The 13,161-nt window shown below is 39.4% G+C and overlaps 1 protein-coding gene across 9 annotated transcripts in view; it reads left to right on the forward strand.

The window, feature by feature from the left end:
• IL1RAP (interleukin 1 receptor accessory protein) overlaps positions 1 to 13,161 on the forward strand; it is a 131,202-nt gene that overhangs the window by 19,773 nt on the left and 98,268 nt on the right. For 3 of the 9 annotated variants that reach the window (XM_070582522.1, XM_008540786.2, XM_070582525.1), the window contains exon 1: positions 10,507 to 10,679. The exons of the other annotated variants lie outside the window; for them this stretch is intronic. The gene's annotated coding sequence lies outside the window, so the exon portion shown is untranslated. Of the gene's footprint in view, positions 1 to 10,506; positions 10,680 to 13,161 lie in introns of those variants that run through there. 9 annotated transcript variants of the gene reach the window in all.

Raw genomic sequence — 13,161 nt, forward strand, 5'->3', positions numbered from 1 at the left:
ATTAGACATTTAATTAACAATTCATGGCTAGGATTTTGAACATAAATTATGTTTTACTGTGCATAATGATGTCCTCAGGACCTGTTGAAATGTGTAAGACTCACTCTAACATTAAATGGCCACAGACCCTGAGATCCCTGTGGGTTTTTTGCTTGTTTGTATTTTGGTTATTTAGTTTTCTTGTTTACTTTTAATAGCTCAACTTTCTCACTGTCCTCAACATAGCTGCTTATAAATGCCTTTTGCCTTCCATCTAAATTTGCTACTCTTCTCTGCTTTGGGGGTATTATTATATTTAAGGCACAGGGAAACACTTTGTGTTGGTATTTTATTAGTAGGGTAATATAATTAATAGGTAATATCTGTACAACTGGCCTAATTGTGTATTTGTTTCAAGAATTGGAAGCCTGATCACAAGGTCAGGGTAAGGTCTAAAATCAGATTTTGGTGCAACTGATCTCAGGAAAATGACATTGTTTTAGTTGATTATATTTGCTTTTTGAAAACTTGGAAAAGGAGAAGCTTCATAATTTCACAAGGGCTTTTTCTGTCTCCCCTTATAGACAGAAAAAGAATCCCCTTCAGATTCTTTCCCCCAACATCTCCATCTTTCCCACTTTCCCTGGCATTATTGTTTTTCTTATTGTCTGTCACTTCTGTCTTCTCCTCTAGTCTCTACATCTTTGTTTTGTAGTTTTCTTATTCATTCCACTCATTATTCCCATAATCAAAACTTTAGTATAATGGTGTCCCTGATCCTTCACAAAAATACTGAGTGTATTTAGTAAAATTACAATAAATATAAATAAATAAAATAAACATCATAAATACACAAAATAAAAGAAATAAATAGATAAAACAAAAATAGTAACTATAACAATATAGTAAGTAAAATAAAATAAATGTAAATATAAATAATATAATTATAAATATAAATCATAAATATATAAATAACCAAACAGACGCTTATTTGCCCTATATAAGAACAAACCCAGTGGACACTTGCTATTTTTTCTCCTGTCATTACAAACAAATCTTGAATGTGTAATGCCTGTTTCATCCATTTCTTTTAGATTATTAAGATCATGAAATTGTTTGAAAACTTCTTTCTGCTTATGTTTATTAGTTTATTAGAAGATATTTTCTAGTTCTGTGCTCTCCATTTGGCGTTGTAATGGAATCAAAAATGAATTATAAAAAAGAAAACGAAACTTATTTTGCTGTCAAGCCTTTAAGGCACAACACTTATAATGAAGTAGAAGAGATGAAACTTGTACAAGAATAGCCATAATACAAAGTAGTAGGGGATAAATACTGACAAACATGTAACAAAATTGTCCTAGAGATTTTGTTTCGAGAAATCCGTGAGGTACTGGATATACAGAAATGGCAGGAAGTGTATGAGAGCACTGAGGAACTAGTTTCCATGAATTCTGATTACTGTTATTCACCTTCATATTCTCATTCTCTCTCTCTTTTTCTCTCTCCCTCGCTCCCTGCCTTCCTCCTTCCCAAGGTCTCTTTTTACCTTTGTCCCCTATTATCCTTCCATTGTTTGTCTTTGGTCGACCAATGGTTGTAGCATGTCCATTTTGGAGCTGAAAGCCTCAAAAGGCACAAAATTTTCTTTCTGGAAGTCATTTTGCAAACTGTTTGCTTAAGCTTGTCTGTAGGGAAATTTCTTCCTGTCCTGGATGTGCAATTAACCGTAATTTGTTTTCATAGACAGCAGTGCTCACTTGTTATTTTAAAATTTGTCTTTCCTTTTCTTCCAGAAGTTCATTTGCCCCTTTCTTTTGGTTTTCCTGCCAGTTTGTAATAACAAAAATTAGTCTTTTCTCTCATGTGTGTCTGTGTTTTGGTTTTTTTTCCCCTTAAAATTTGTTTTAGTGAAAATTATAGATGTTATAGGTTTGGGAGGTGTTGGGGAAATTTAATTAAAAACAAAATCTCTCAACCCAGAAATCCTCTCCACAAAGGTAACAAAGAAAACACTTTTATTATTGAATAAGCATTAAACCAGAATGTGAGGCGTATCACAGGCAATCCACTAAGATATTGCAAGAACAGAAAGAAACTCACCCTTTTATATGGCCAAGTAGCCCATTGCATACATGTTTTCAAGATAAACAGTAACTTGTCCTCAAATAAGGACTTGGTAGCAACATTTGTCACACTCAGTTCATTCCCACTCTACTTGGTAATTGGGGTGATCTTCTGTGTTAGTTAATTGGCTTTATCCAAAGGGCAAAGCGCTCATATCTTTATTTTTTAAATTGTGTTTCACTGTGGTAAGAATACTTAAAATAAGATCTGCACTCTTAACAAATTTTTGTCTACAGTACTTATTGTTGACTATAGGTACCATGTTGTACAGCAGGTCTCTAGAGCTGACTCATCTTTCTTGGCTGAAACTTTATGCCCCTTGATTAGTAACTCCCATTTCCCTCTCCCCCCAGCCCTTGGCAGCCACCATTATGCTCTTTGATTCTATGAGTTTGACTATTTTAGTTAACTCATATGGGTAGAATCATGAAGTATTCGTCTTTCTGTAACTGGGTATTTCACTTAGCATAATGTCCTCAAGAGTTCTCCATGTTGTCGCATATGGCAGAATGTCCTTCTTTTTTAAGGCTGAATAGTATTACGTTGTATGTGTATACCGCATTTTCTTTGTCCATTCATCTGTGGATGGACATTTAGGTTATCTCCACATCTTGGCTATTGTGAATAGTGGTGCAATGAGTATGGGAGTGAAGGTATCTCCTCGAGATTCTGATTTCAGTTGTTTTGGACAAATACCCAGAAGCGGGATTGCTGCATCTGTCAGGAAGTAGTTTTGCAGCTTGGAGCAAGGCACCTCAGGGAAGCTAGGCTCCTGCCCTCCCACAGGAACTGGGAGATAGCGCCTCTGTCTTGGTGTTTACATTGCAAAGAGATGACCCCCAGATCTTTGAGAAAGACATTCCTAGGTTCCAAAGCTGACAGGAGATTTATCTAGTCTTCAAAAGGATTTGTATAAAGAGAGGAGAAAGTGTGGAACAGTTACTCACTTTCTCAAGTAAATGCTCTCACAAAAAGGAGGAGGGGGAACTCTCTTCCTTTGTTTTCAACAAGGAGAATTAAACCTCTTATTTTTAATTTGTATTTGTTTTTACAGAGGCTAGGACGTATTTTAGGATGTTTAACTAATGCAGTTCAGATATAAAGTCTTAATGTTTTTCTGAGTTTGTGATCAACCAGAGATTCAGCTGAGGTTTGACTTTGGCCTTCTATAACAAATTATATACCTTCGTGATGGAATCTGATTTGATAATTCATTATCATTTTTTAAAATTTTACTTTTTATTGTGGTAAAATATACATAAAATTCACCATTTTAACCATGTTTTGCTGCACAGTTCTGTGGTATTAAGTACGTTCACCTTGTTGTGGTGTCACCAGCCGGGACCACCATCCATCTCGAGAACTTCTTCTTCTTCAACAGAAACTGTACGTTTTAAACACTTACTCCCTATTCCTTCGTTACCCCAACCCCTGGCAACCACCGTCATTAGCATTTTAACCTACCTCTTAAAAACTGCCCTTGAGATTTCAACATCCTGCCTATAGGTGATAAGTAAAGGTCGGTTTGCCCAGGATTTGAAACACAAAGGTGTTTTCTTGGGAAACTGACTGCGGAAAACAACTTTAAAACCTTTGAATGTGGTGCCCTCATTTATACAAGTGATGCTACACCAATTATAAATAATCTGAGTCTGTGCAATTCCCAGAAACGTCTCATTTGTGCCACTCCATTGCTTTCAACGTAATGAAAACTGCTTTTTCAGTGAGATATTTTTTGCTTATAATTCAGAGATTTTACTAATGTAGGTTGGCGTTTTCCATGACCTTTGCCCCAGTGAATCTTTATCTTTCTTAATTGATCTTCTGGGTTATTTTGTGAAACACAGCAAACTAAATATTGAATGCTTCCTTCACGTGTTTGGTTTCTAGCCTGCCATGGGCACTGGGCAGAAGATGTCAAAGAATCAGGCAGATCATCTGCTGCAATCAGAGAACCTTATTTAAAACCAAGCTCTGCTATTTGATTGCTATGATATCTTGAGTAAGACAGTTCGCCCTTTTGCACCTAATTTCTTCATCTGTAAAACAGGAAAATTATATTCTTTCCTGAAGAAGTGTCGTGAAGGTCAAATAAAACAGGACATGGAAAGAAGCACTGTGTATACTGTTAAAGCATGAGTTATTTGAGTTGAGTAAGGTATCTAGCGTACAGTAGGAATTTGGAGAGTATTTATTGAATGAATGAACAGATATTGTTCTCCAGGTTAAATTTCTTAGAGTCCTCTCCTCTCCAGACGTGCTTCTGGCTTGGATTGTAACCTCTCCACTCTCTACTTTCCTCTGCTTTCTCTGGACCACACCCCTCTCTCCTCATCCATGTCATGCTTCAGGTTTAAAAACTCCAGAGTGTAGGGTTTGGGGAGTGATGGGACGGGGCCAAGGGGATGTCTGTTACATCCTCACATCAGCTCTTCCTTTCTAAGTCTGGATGCCTCCTCAGAGCTTCTGAGGGGTTAGGAATGGCAGTTAGAAATACAGCCAGCCACTGGAACATGACAGTTAGGAAGAAGGGAATTTTCTTTTTGCCCAGCAGCAGCAGGCTCAGGGGGTTTCACCCTGGCCAAAAAATAATGAGCTACAATAATGTTGAATGAGACACTGTGAATTCAAATTAAACAATATTCCAGGGCTAGTCCCAGGAGTTCCCTATGTGGACACTTGGGCAGGAGCTCACTGGGGATCGCTCTTGTTCAGTGTCATCATGCACAGGATAAACGCAAATGTATGTATTATAAAGCATAACCAAGTCTTACACTGACAAAACAGATGACAGTCCCTGGGTATTCTTGTAAATTGTCTAACAGAATTTAGTGAGAAAACACCTCCCTAAAGATGATCTGGAGAAAGAAATGAGTGTTGAGAGACCCGAAGTGTGGAAAACAAATGAAAGAGTTACAGTATTTTCCTAGACTGAGAAACAGGCTATAGGATCACTCTCTTCAGAAGACTGCAGTCATTCAGCACACAGTACTAAGCACTTTCCATGTGCCAGGCTTCGTGCTAGGCCCTACAAGACAGACATTCATCAGAGGTGGACCAGTTCTCAAGGGATCCAAGAGAGAAGACGTACACACATAATTGTAGTACAAGGTAAAGAATTACGTTGCTGTGACCATAGGGAAAGTTGTAGGGAGAAGGGATAAATTACATTTGGCTAAGAGAAGCGGGGCAGTTTCATGAAGGAAATGGATTTGAAAATAGATCTTGAAGGATGGGCAGTGTTTGTACATGTGAAGAGGGGATGCATGGCATTCTAGGCAGAAGGGATGATTAAAAGGGAAAGGAGACACAGGGGTGATTTATGGTACCATCTGTATGTGTACGTATGGCCAGAGTCCAGGTTATATGAGGAGTGGTACAGAAAAGCGTTGGATAGAGGAGTTTTTCTGCCAGACCCTGGAGGATCCAGAATGTCATTTGAAGGACATCAAGGAAATAGAATTAAGATGTGCTGTGTAGGAACATTGATTTGGTCCTTGTCATCAGTCAGCCCTTACAGGTGTCCTCATGGCACCCAAAACTTACCTAAGGCTTTTACAGCCTTCTTGTTTGTGATCTAGTAAATATTTCTCCTTTCAAGAACAAGATTTCGGTCTGCTTTTCAAGCATCAGTGGATAGAAAGAATATTTACATACAAAAAACTACTGGTTTTCAGGTCACCCTAATGAATACATGCATTTTCTCCTCTTTCTCTTTTTCAGAGAAGGGCAGACCAATTAAAAATAATAGCACTTTTAATTTTTCTATCATATATTAGGGTCACAGAGGTGAAAGGGTTATTTGCCAGGTCTCCTTATGTATGCTGACTCCTTAGATAATTGGAGAAATTAGAGAGCCCTCTGTTTTTTGACTCTTTCTCTATGGTATCTTATGTTCTGATTTGGCAGCAGAGTTTAAGCATCCAAAATGCTAGAAGAAGTGAAATCATAATCAACTCCAGTTAGCTATACTGGCCGAGCAAAGCATTACCATACTTAAATCCACCAGCACGTCTTATCTCTCATTTTAGCTAGTCATTATGCGATTGTTTCTCCATCAGCTTGCCATAGGGATACCTTAGGAAATTAGAAAATTGCTTTGAATTTCCCACTTTTTTCCCCAATTAAGAATTCATGGCCCTTTTCCCCCTACGAGCTTTTCTAATACACCCCATGAGAGAATTTACAGGAATTTCTCATCACTTGGTCTTGGTCTATTGCCGGGTTCCTTCTACAGATGAAACCCCCTTTTTTTTCCTGAAAGAACTCCAGTCAGCATTTCTAAACTGTGCCAAGAATCCTAATGCTCGGAGATATTTTAAACAAGGATTCCTAAAGTCAATTTAAGTTTGAGGAGCCCTGTAAGTGATTCCTAAGTAATTTAGACTCACAGTGTGCATTAGCATTCTAAAGGCCCTGAGAAGTTCTGTAGAAAAAGATAACTTTTGAACCTAATTTTCACCTAATATTAATAACCTAATGTTTCTCTAAAATGAGGACACAGTACCAAAATGTGATTTCTTAAAATGATTCTGTAGAAGCCCAAGCTGGACAGTATGGATCAATATGTGGTCTTTGGAGGATCTAAGTTAATCCAAGAATAAAATTAAAAAAATATCAAGAGCCTTAAATTTAGTAGGTGTTTTAGGACTATGTATTGAATTTATCCTCTGTCTACCTACCAGGATTTATGTGAGGATTTTTTTTGTAACTTGGTGACCCTTTAAAACCCTGTCTCTCTGTCAACAGAGCTGCTACATCTGATATTATTTTCCGGAATCTGAAGAAACACCAAAGGGGACTGAAATAATAAGACATTAATTTTGGCTGCAGAATGCCAATCTTGCTGACCCTGCCGGGTTATTGCAGAGTGAGATTAATTATGCAGATGTGCCACCCTAGGCTTCGGAGTTGAAGTACCCTGTTGTAATTCACTGCAGGATCATTCATGTAGCCAGCATATTGATATGATTATTATTCCACCAAGGTTTTATCCGCCCCTAGACAATTACAGATCCACTTACCAGCATCTCTCATTGACTTCTTATTTAAAATTCCCAGGGCCACAGCAGGCATTCAGGTCCTTCTGTTGGAGACAGCTACAGATCAATGGCATGAAGCACCATGGGATTTTCTTTAGAACATGACGAATGCTGAGACCGTTTGCTAAGCAGAAGATAGACATTCAGACCCCAGTAGAAAATAGCATTTCTGTGGCCCCATGTCTCTAACACAAACGTTTAAAGTAGTCACAACCAGAGCAGAGAGAGAGCATACAGCAGAAAGATCATGAGATTTGGGGTCAAGATATCTATCTGAGTTCGATGAGCCAGCCCTGATGGCCTAGTGGTGAAAGTTTAGTGCTGTCACTGCTTCAGCTGCCCAGGTTTGTTTCCTGGTTGCAGACCCACACCACCTGTCTTGTCACTTGCCATGCTGTGGCAGTGGCTCATGTGGAACTAGAAGGACTTACAACTAGGATAAATAACTATGCACTGGGGCTTTGGGGAGGAAAAAAAAGACAAAGTATGGCAACAAGATGTTAGTTCAGGGCAAATCTTTCCCTGCAAAGAAAAACAAGAAAGAAAGAAAGAAGATATCTGAGTTTGCACTGGTTTCACCATTTATTATCTGTGGAACTTTGGGGAAATCACTACTTTTTCTGTAAAATGGGATTGATAGTAAATATCAGACTCCTGACAGTCTTCAAAGGTTTAAATGAATATGTGTATGTGAAAAAAACTTTGTGAGTGGCAAAGTGTTTTAAAAATATTTTTTGTGCTAATGAGAAAGCCATCCATTCTTGAACTGGCATTGTCGGCATAATCGAACATACTTTTTATGGCCCCATTGCTTGGGTAATGTCCCGTTAACTCCTATAATCACTAGTGCTGCTACCTAGGCCAGAAGGTGGTAACCATGCATTGATGGGATTAGCAGCTCCATGGAGTGGATGCCATAGAAATGATGTGCAGAATAAAATTCCTATTTCTAATCGCTGTTCCTAGTCCATGGTTTTAGGGACTTCATAACTGCGAGATAATATTTGTCTAATTAGAGTTTTTCAACAAGTTTTCCTTCTTGTTCTCTGCTCAGTGGTAAAAAGTAGAGCTTGTTTTGTTTTAATTTTGCCCTATGCATGGCTGCATTTCAGAGCGTTGCCTGTCTTCAGTGTCCAGCTGTAATGCCATTCAAGGGGTCTCCCCGCCTTAACCCCTTCCCCCCAGTAAAATGCAAGTAATTCCTTCCTTGGAGCATGTTGCCTGGACTGATTTGTATACTTAACAATAGCCTGAGCAAACACAGCTAAACTACTTGGTACAGTTAAAGAAATAATAATAGCAAATATTCATTTAGGCATTTTATGTATGTTAACTCATCTAATTCTGTCAACAAACATATGAAGTAGGTCCTATTCTTCTCCCCATTTTACAGTTGAGGAAACTCAGGCACAGGTGGATTAAGTGACTCACTCAATGTTCTGCAGTCACTAAGTGGCAGAGCCAGGGCTGGAACATTTCACTAAAAGAATAGGCTTTTAAGTACAAGGTTGTAATTAGCAACACGTGTGCTGGAGAGCTGTACTAGGTTGTGAGTTCCTGGATGCCTAGGGCATGTTAAAATCTTTCTCATCCTTTAGCATTTAGCACAGAGGGTTCACATAGTAGGTGCTCAGTTATTGTTTATTAGCTTTGCAATGGGAAAAAATGTCCCTGAAAAGCTTATGTTGCAGCCAGAGAATGCCCTAGTTGTACTCTGTCATTTTTTTTTTTCTACTGTATGTTCTGCCCTCCAGCTCAATTTTCTTGTCAAGGCATTTTAAAACCTCATGTTAAGCACTGCTTGAGCACCTCTCTGCGAGGGTGGAGTTTTTTCTAAGTAGCTATATGGGGAAGGTGAGGTGTACTTGTTAAAATTAGGGTCACTTGAGTCTTCAGTGGTTTATGGATCAGTAGATAATAGCACTATACAATTTCAGATCATTCTCATTCTGATGAAAGGGGGGGTTGCATGTTCTTACTTTATTTGCAGTGAGGTCACCAAGTGCTAACTGCACATGTAAAGAACAGTGGCCGGAGCCCCCGACCCCTTCTCTCCATCCAGAGTGATCAGGTGGACTGAGGTCACATCCCAGACTATGGGACTGGTGGGTACACATTGCCATCTGTCAGGATGATCCTGGTGTCCAAAATTCAGTGAAAGAAGCCATAGAATTTTCTCAACAGGGACACAGACTCACACAGACCTCCTCAGTGTTAGTTCATAAGGGGATTTTCTTTAACACTTTGGGTACAGAGAGATGATATTTTCTTTAAGGCTCTCTAGTTTTGGCTTCTGTGGATTCCCAGGAAGACTTAGAATATTATCTCTGCATTTTAGGGACAAGACTGGGGATGGGGATGGGGAGGATGGCAAATGGGCAGCGTTCTCCAGTAGACAGAATGCCTGAAGGTGGAGGCTGTCCTGGAGCCCCCGTGCTTTCTCACAATTGGCGCAGCGTTGGTCTGGGACACAGTGAGTCTTCTGTGAAAGTTCTAATTTAGCTTTTGACTGTAACTCTTCCTAATAAAACTAGTGGAAACTGAGGCACCAGGACTTTAAAGTGCACCAGCAAAGTCACTAATAAGCTAAATAATGCAGGAGTCCGGACTAGGACCTGGGACTCATCCTGTTTCTCTGTGTAATTGAGAATGAGGAACCCCTGGGTGCTGCAGGGTCTCTGTGTAGCTGAAGCTACTGAAGCTTCCAGGTCCCTGAACACAAGGGCAGGTGAAGCTCTAGGCTACGATGGATGATCTCTAGCAAGCCAGTCATTTTTTTCTGCCAGAAGCGGGAAGATGACACGAGGAAGTGCTCTTGCGAAAGGACAACTGACTGTGTTGTGAGACCAAGGATGGCTTAGATGCCTTCAAGTCTAATTTCAGAAGACAGGTTCACCATTAGGCAGTGGATCTTGACGAGAGTCACAGAGCTCAGAGTGACGTCTGTTTAGACCCACTCCTGGAGGGGACTGCATCCTCTGGATGGCCTGCAGCCTTGTTAAAGAATCTAGTGTGCATGTGAACACGTGTGTAAAATAAAAGTATCAACAGTCATATTTGTATCACACTTCACCATTTATGAAGCTTTTCATAAAATGTTGTCTAATTTGATCCTTAGAGCAGCCTATGAAGGAAATATTTGTTATCCTGTTTTATTGATAAGGATATCAGGGTCCACAGGGGTTAAGCAAATTATCCAAGGGCACACAGTTAAAAAGTGACCAACAGCAAACTAGAACAGAGGTTGACTGTGTCCTAGGAAGATGTTCTTTCTACTACTCAGCAGCTGCTTGTATTTATATGTGTTTATTGTGTAACAGCAGTGGACTATATACTGTGGACACAAACTTGGAGTCCTAGTTCAAAAAGAGAGATGAAAAGAGAAAAAAGCTGAATAAAACAGATCAGGACAGAAATTTCTCACGGCTCTAAGGGAGGTGCAGATACCTGCCCAGAGTTTTTAGAAAAGGCTTAGTTTACTTCTAGCCAGACGCAAGATAAGAGAGCATCAGGAAAGGCTGCAGAGGGAAGGTGAGGCTGCGGGAAAGTTCGGATTCATTTCCTTTCTCTAGTAGCCAGTTTAGTTTCAAGGGGAGTTAGGTGATTTTGAAAAGCATCTGCATGTTATGGATTGAGGAATTAGGGCTTGGGCTCTCCTTTCTCTAATTAGAGCTTTCCCTGTCTTCTGTCAGTCTTTCTGATGGAACCCTAAGAGGTATAATGCATTCAGAAGGGGTTCATAGTCAAATAACTTTGGTAAGTGCTGTGTTGAAAGAGTCAACCAGTATTTACTTGGTAGAGTACTCAAGCCTTTAAAATGCTCATGTGAAGAGATATGTGGCATGTCACTTTTCAAAATCATTTGGCCGTATAGTCCTTTGGCAGAATGCTCACTATGGGATATGATAGCTTACACCATGCATTTTGGTGTGTTTGTATTATTCTTGACCATTTACTTGTTCTTTTTGCTACTTTTTTCCTTTCTTTTTATTTTGTGTTTATAAGTCTGACTTTGCTCCCAAACTATGAGATCTATGATTGTAAGAACTGTGTGTTTTTTTTCTGTATACTGCACAGTTTCTATTATAGTGTATGAAATCGGGGCTCAATAAATACTTTTTGATTTGAGCAAAATTCGATTCTGTAGACTTAGAAGCTGGAGCGTACAGTCTTTATGGAGAAATCTATGAAACCTTGGCCACGTTTTTCTTACTTGTGGCCTTTCTAACCATGTGTAGGTGATGTCTTTCTCTTGAGAGCTGCACGGACAGGATCGTGATCTTCAGACCATCCCTTTGAATTAGAGAGGTTATTAGTGGCAATGTAGTTATATGAAATTTAAGGGGAGAAAACCTCAGATGGCTCAGAAGCTTTTCTATGCTGGGAAAAGTAATGAATTTTCTAACCTGGAGGTGACAATCTTAGTCTGCAAGGTGATGTGATTGTTTTGTGTCTGTGGTGGTTATAATTTTGCTTAATTCCCTACTTGAACTTCAGATGACATCGCATTTCCCCTGCGAGCTGCTCCCTCTCTATCCTCTCACAGGCTGTGGAATGTCTCTGCAGCAGCACTGTGCTCTGGGTGTTTATATGCCTTAGGACTGCAAGCTGCACGAGGACAGGAGCGTTTTCCTTCCCGCCTCCTCCCTCAGACTGTGTCTAGAGCTTGATAAATATTTGTTGAGTGAATTAGAAGGAATGTTAGGTATATTTATCATAAATATTTTCCTCCCAGCCTTGAAGCTTCCCGAGATGACTCCCTGTCACTTTCTGTGTTGGATTTTAAGCTGCTTTCTTGATTTAAAAGGTTACAGTGTTATCCTATACCTTTCTCTAACCTCTCCCTGTTGTTTTAAACCACCCTTAACTTCAGTCAAGCACACGTTTTTTCATAATTTACGGAAGTGTGAACATATTAACAGTAAAGTGCATAAATATTAAGTATACAAATTGATGAATTTTTACAAATGCATCATCATGTAACCATCACCTGACTAAGGAATAGAACATTATCCCGCTTCAGAAGGCTCACTCTTGCCCCTCCCTGTTAATGTCACCAGGGGTAATCCACGTTCTGATTTGAATTAAGCAATTTAGAACATATTTCCTTTTTGGCTTTGAGATCTCCATCCCTTTGGATTCTTTCAAATTTAAACCAAATAAAAAAGTCCAGCTTATTTCATAATAAAAGCCAATGTCATATCACATTATGTTAGTATAGCACTTTATAATTAGAAGTCTCTTTCCGCATGTGACGTCATTTGATCCTCTACCACAACGCTATGAGATGGTCAGGGCAGAGGTTTTTACTTTCATTAAGACATGAGGGATTCCAGGACTAGAGAATCCTGGCCCATGGTTTCTCCAAGCTCAGGTTTCATCATAGAGCATCTTGTAACAGTCTTGGCTTTTCTGTAAGTTACAGAGGCTGGACTTAGAACTGCAACTATCTTCTCTGAAATATTTGGGGAAATAGCACGGATCTTGGACCTAGTACCCAGAAAGAGTAGAACATGGCAAGTTTTGTCCAATGGTCGACGTTCAACTTGAACTAAGTCACTTGAGCTCTTTTTTGTAAATAATATTAATGGTAACTCATGTTCATCTCCTGTTCCTTGGTTTCTGAAGTGCTTCACATATTTCATCTCATTTAATAAGAGCTAATGATAACCGGCACTTTCTGAGAGCCATTTATGTTCCAGCACAGTGCTAATCACTCTACAGGTATTATCAAGTAGACTTTTCCCAACAAACTGATGAGGTAGCTATTAGTTTCTATCACCCCATGCATAACTCCTGCCTCAGTGTCTCTAAATACAGAATACTTAATCAACAAATTCTTCACCCACTAGGGAAACGGTACAATGGAACTCTCTTCTCGTCCTCTGAAGAAGTGCCCATGGATGCCTAGCATGTCAATCTTAAATTAGTCATCAAGACAGTGACCAGGTTATAACACTATCTGAGTGGTTGCTGCGAATATTCCTCTCCTCTTCTCTCAGGCTGTCTCTCA

This window comes from Equus przewalskii, chromosome 18, assembly GCF_037783145.1.
Source record: "Equus przewalskii isolate Varuska chromosome 18, EquPr2, whole genome shotgun sequence".
Taxonomy (NCBI): domain Eukaryota; kingdom Metazoa; phylum Chordata; class Mammalia; order Perissodactyla; family Equidae; genus Equus; species Equus przewalskii.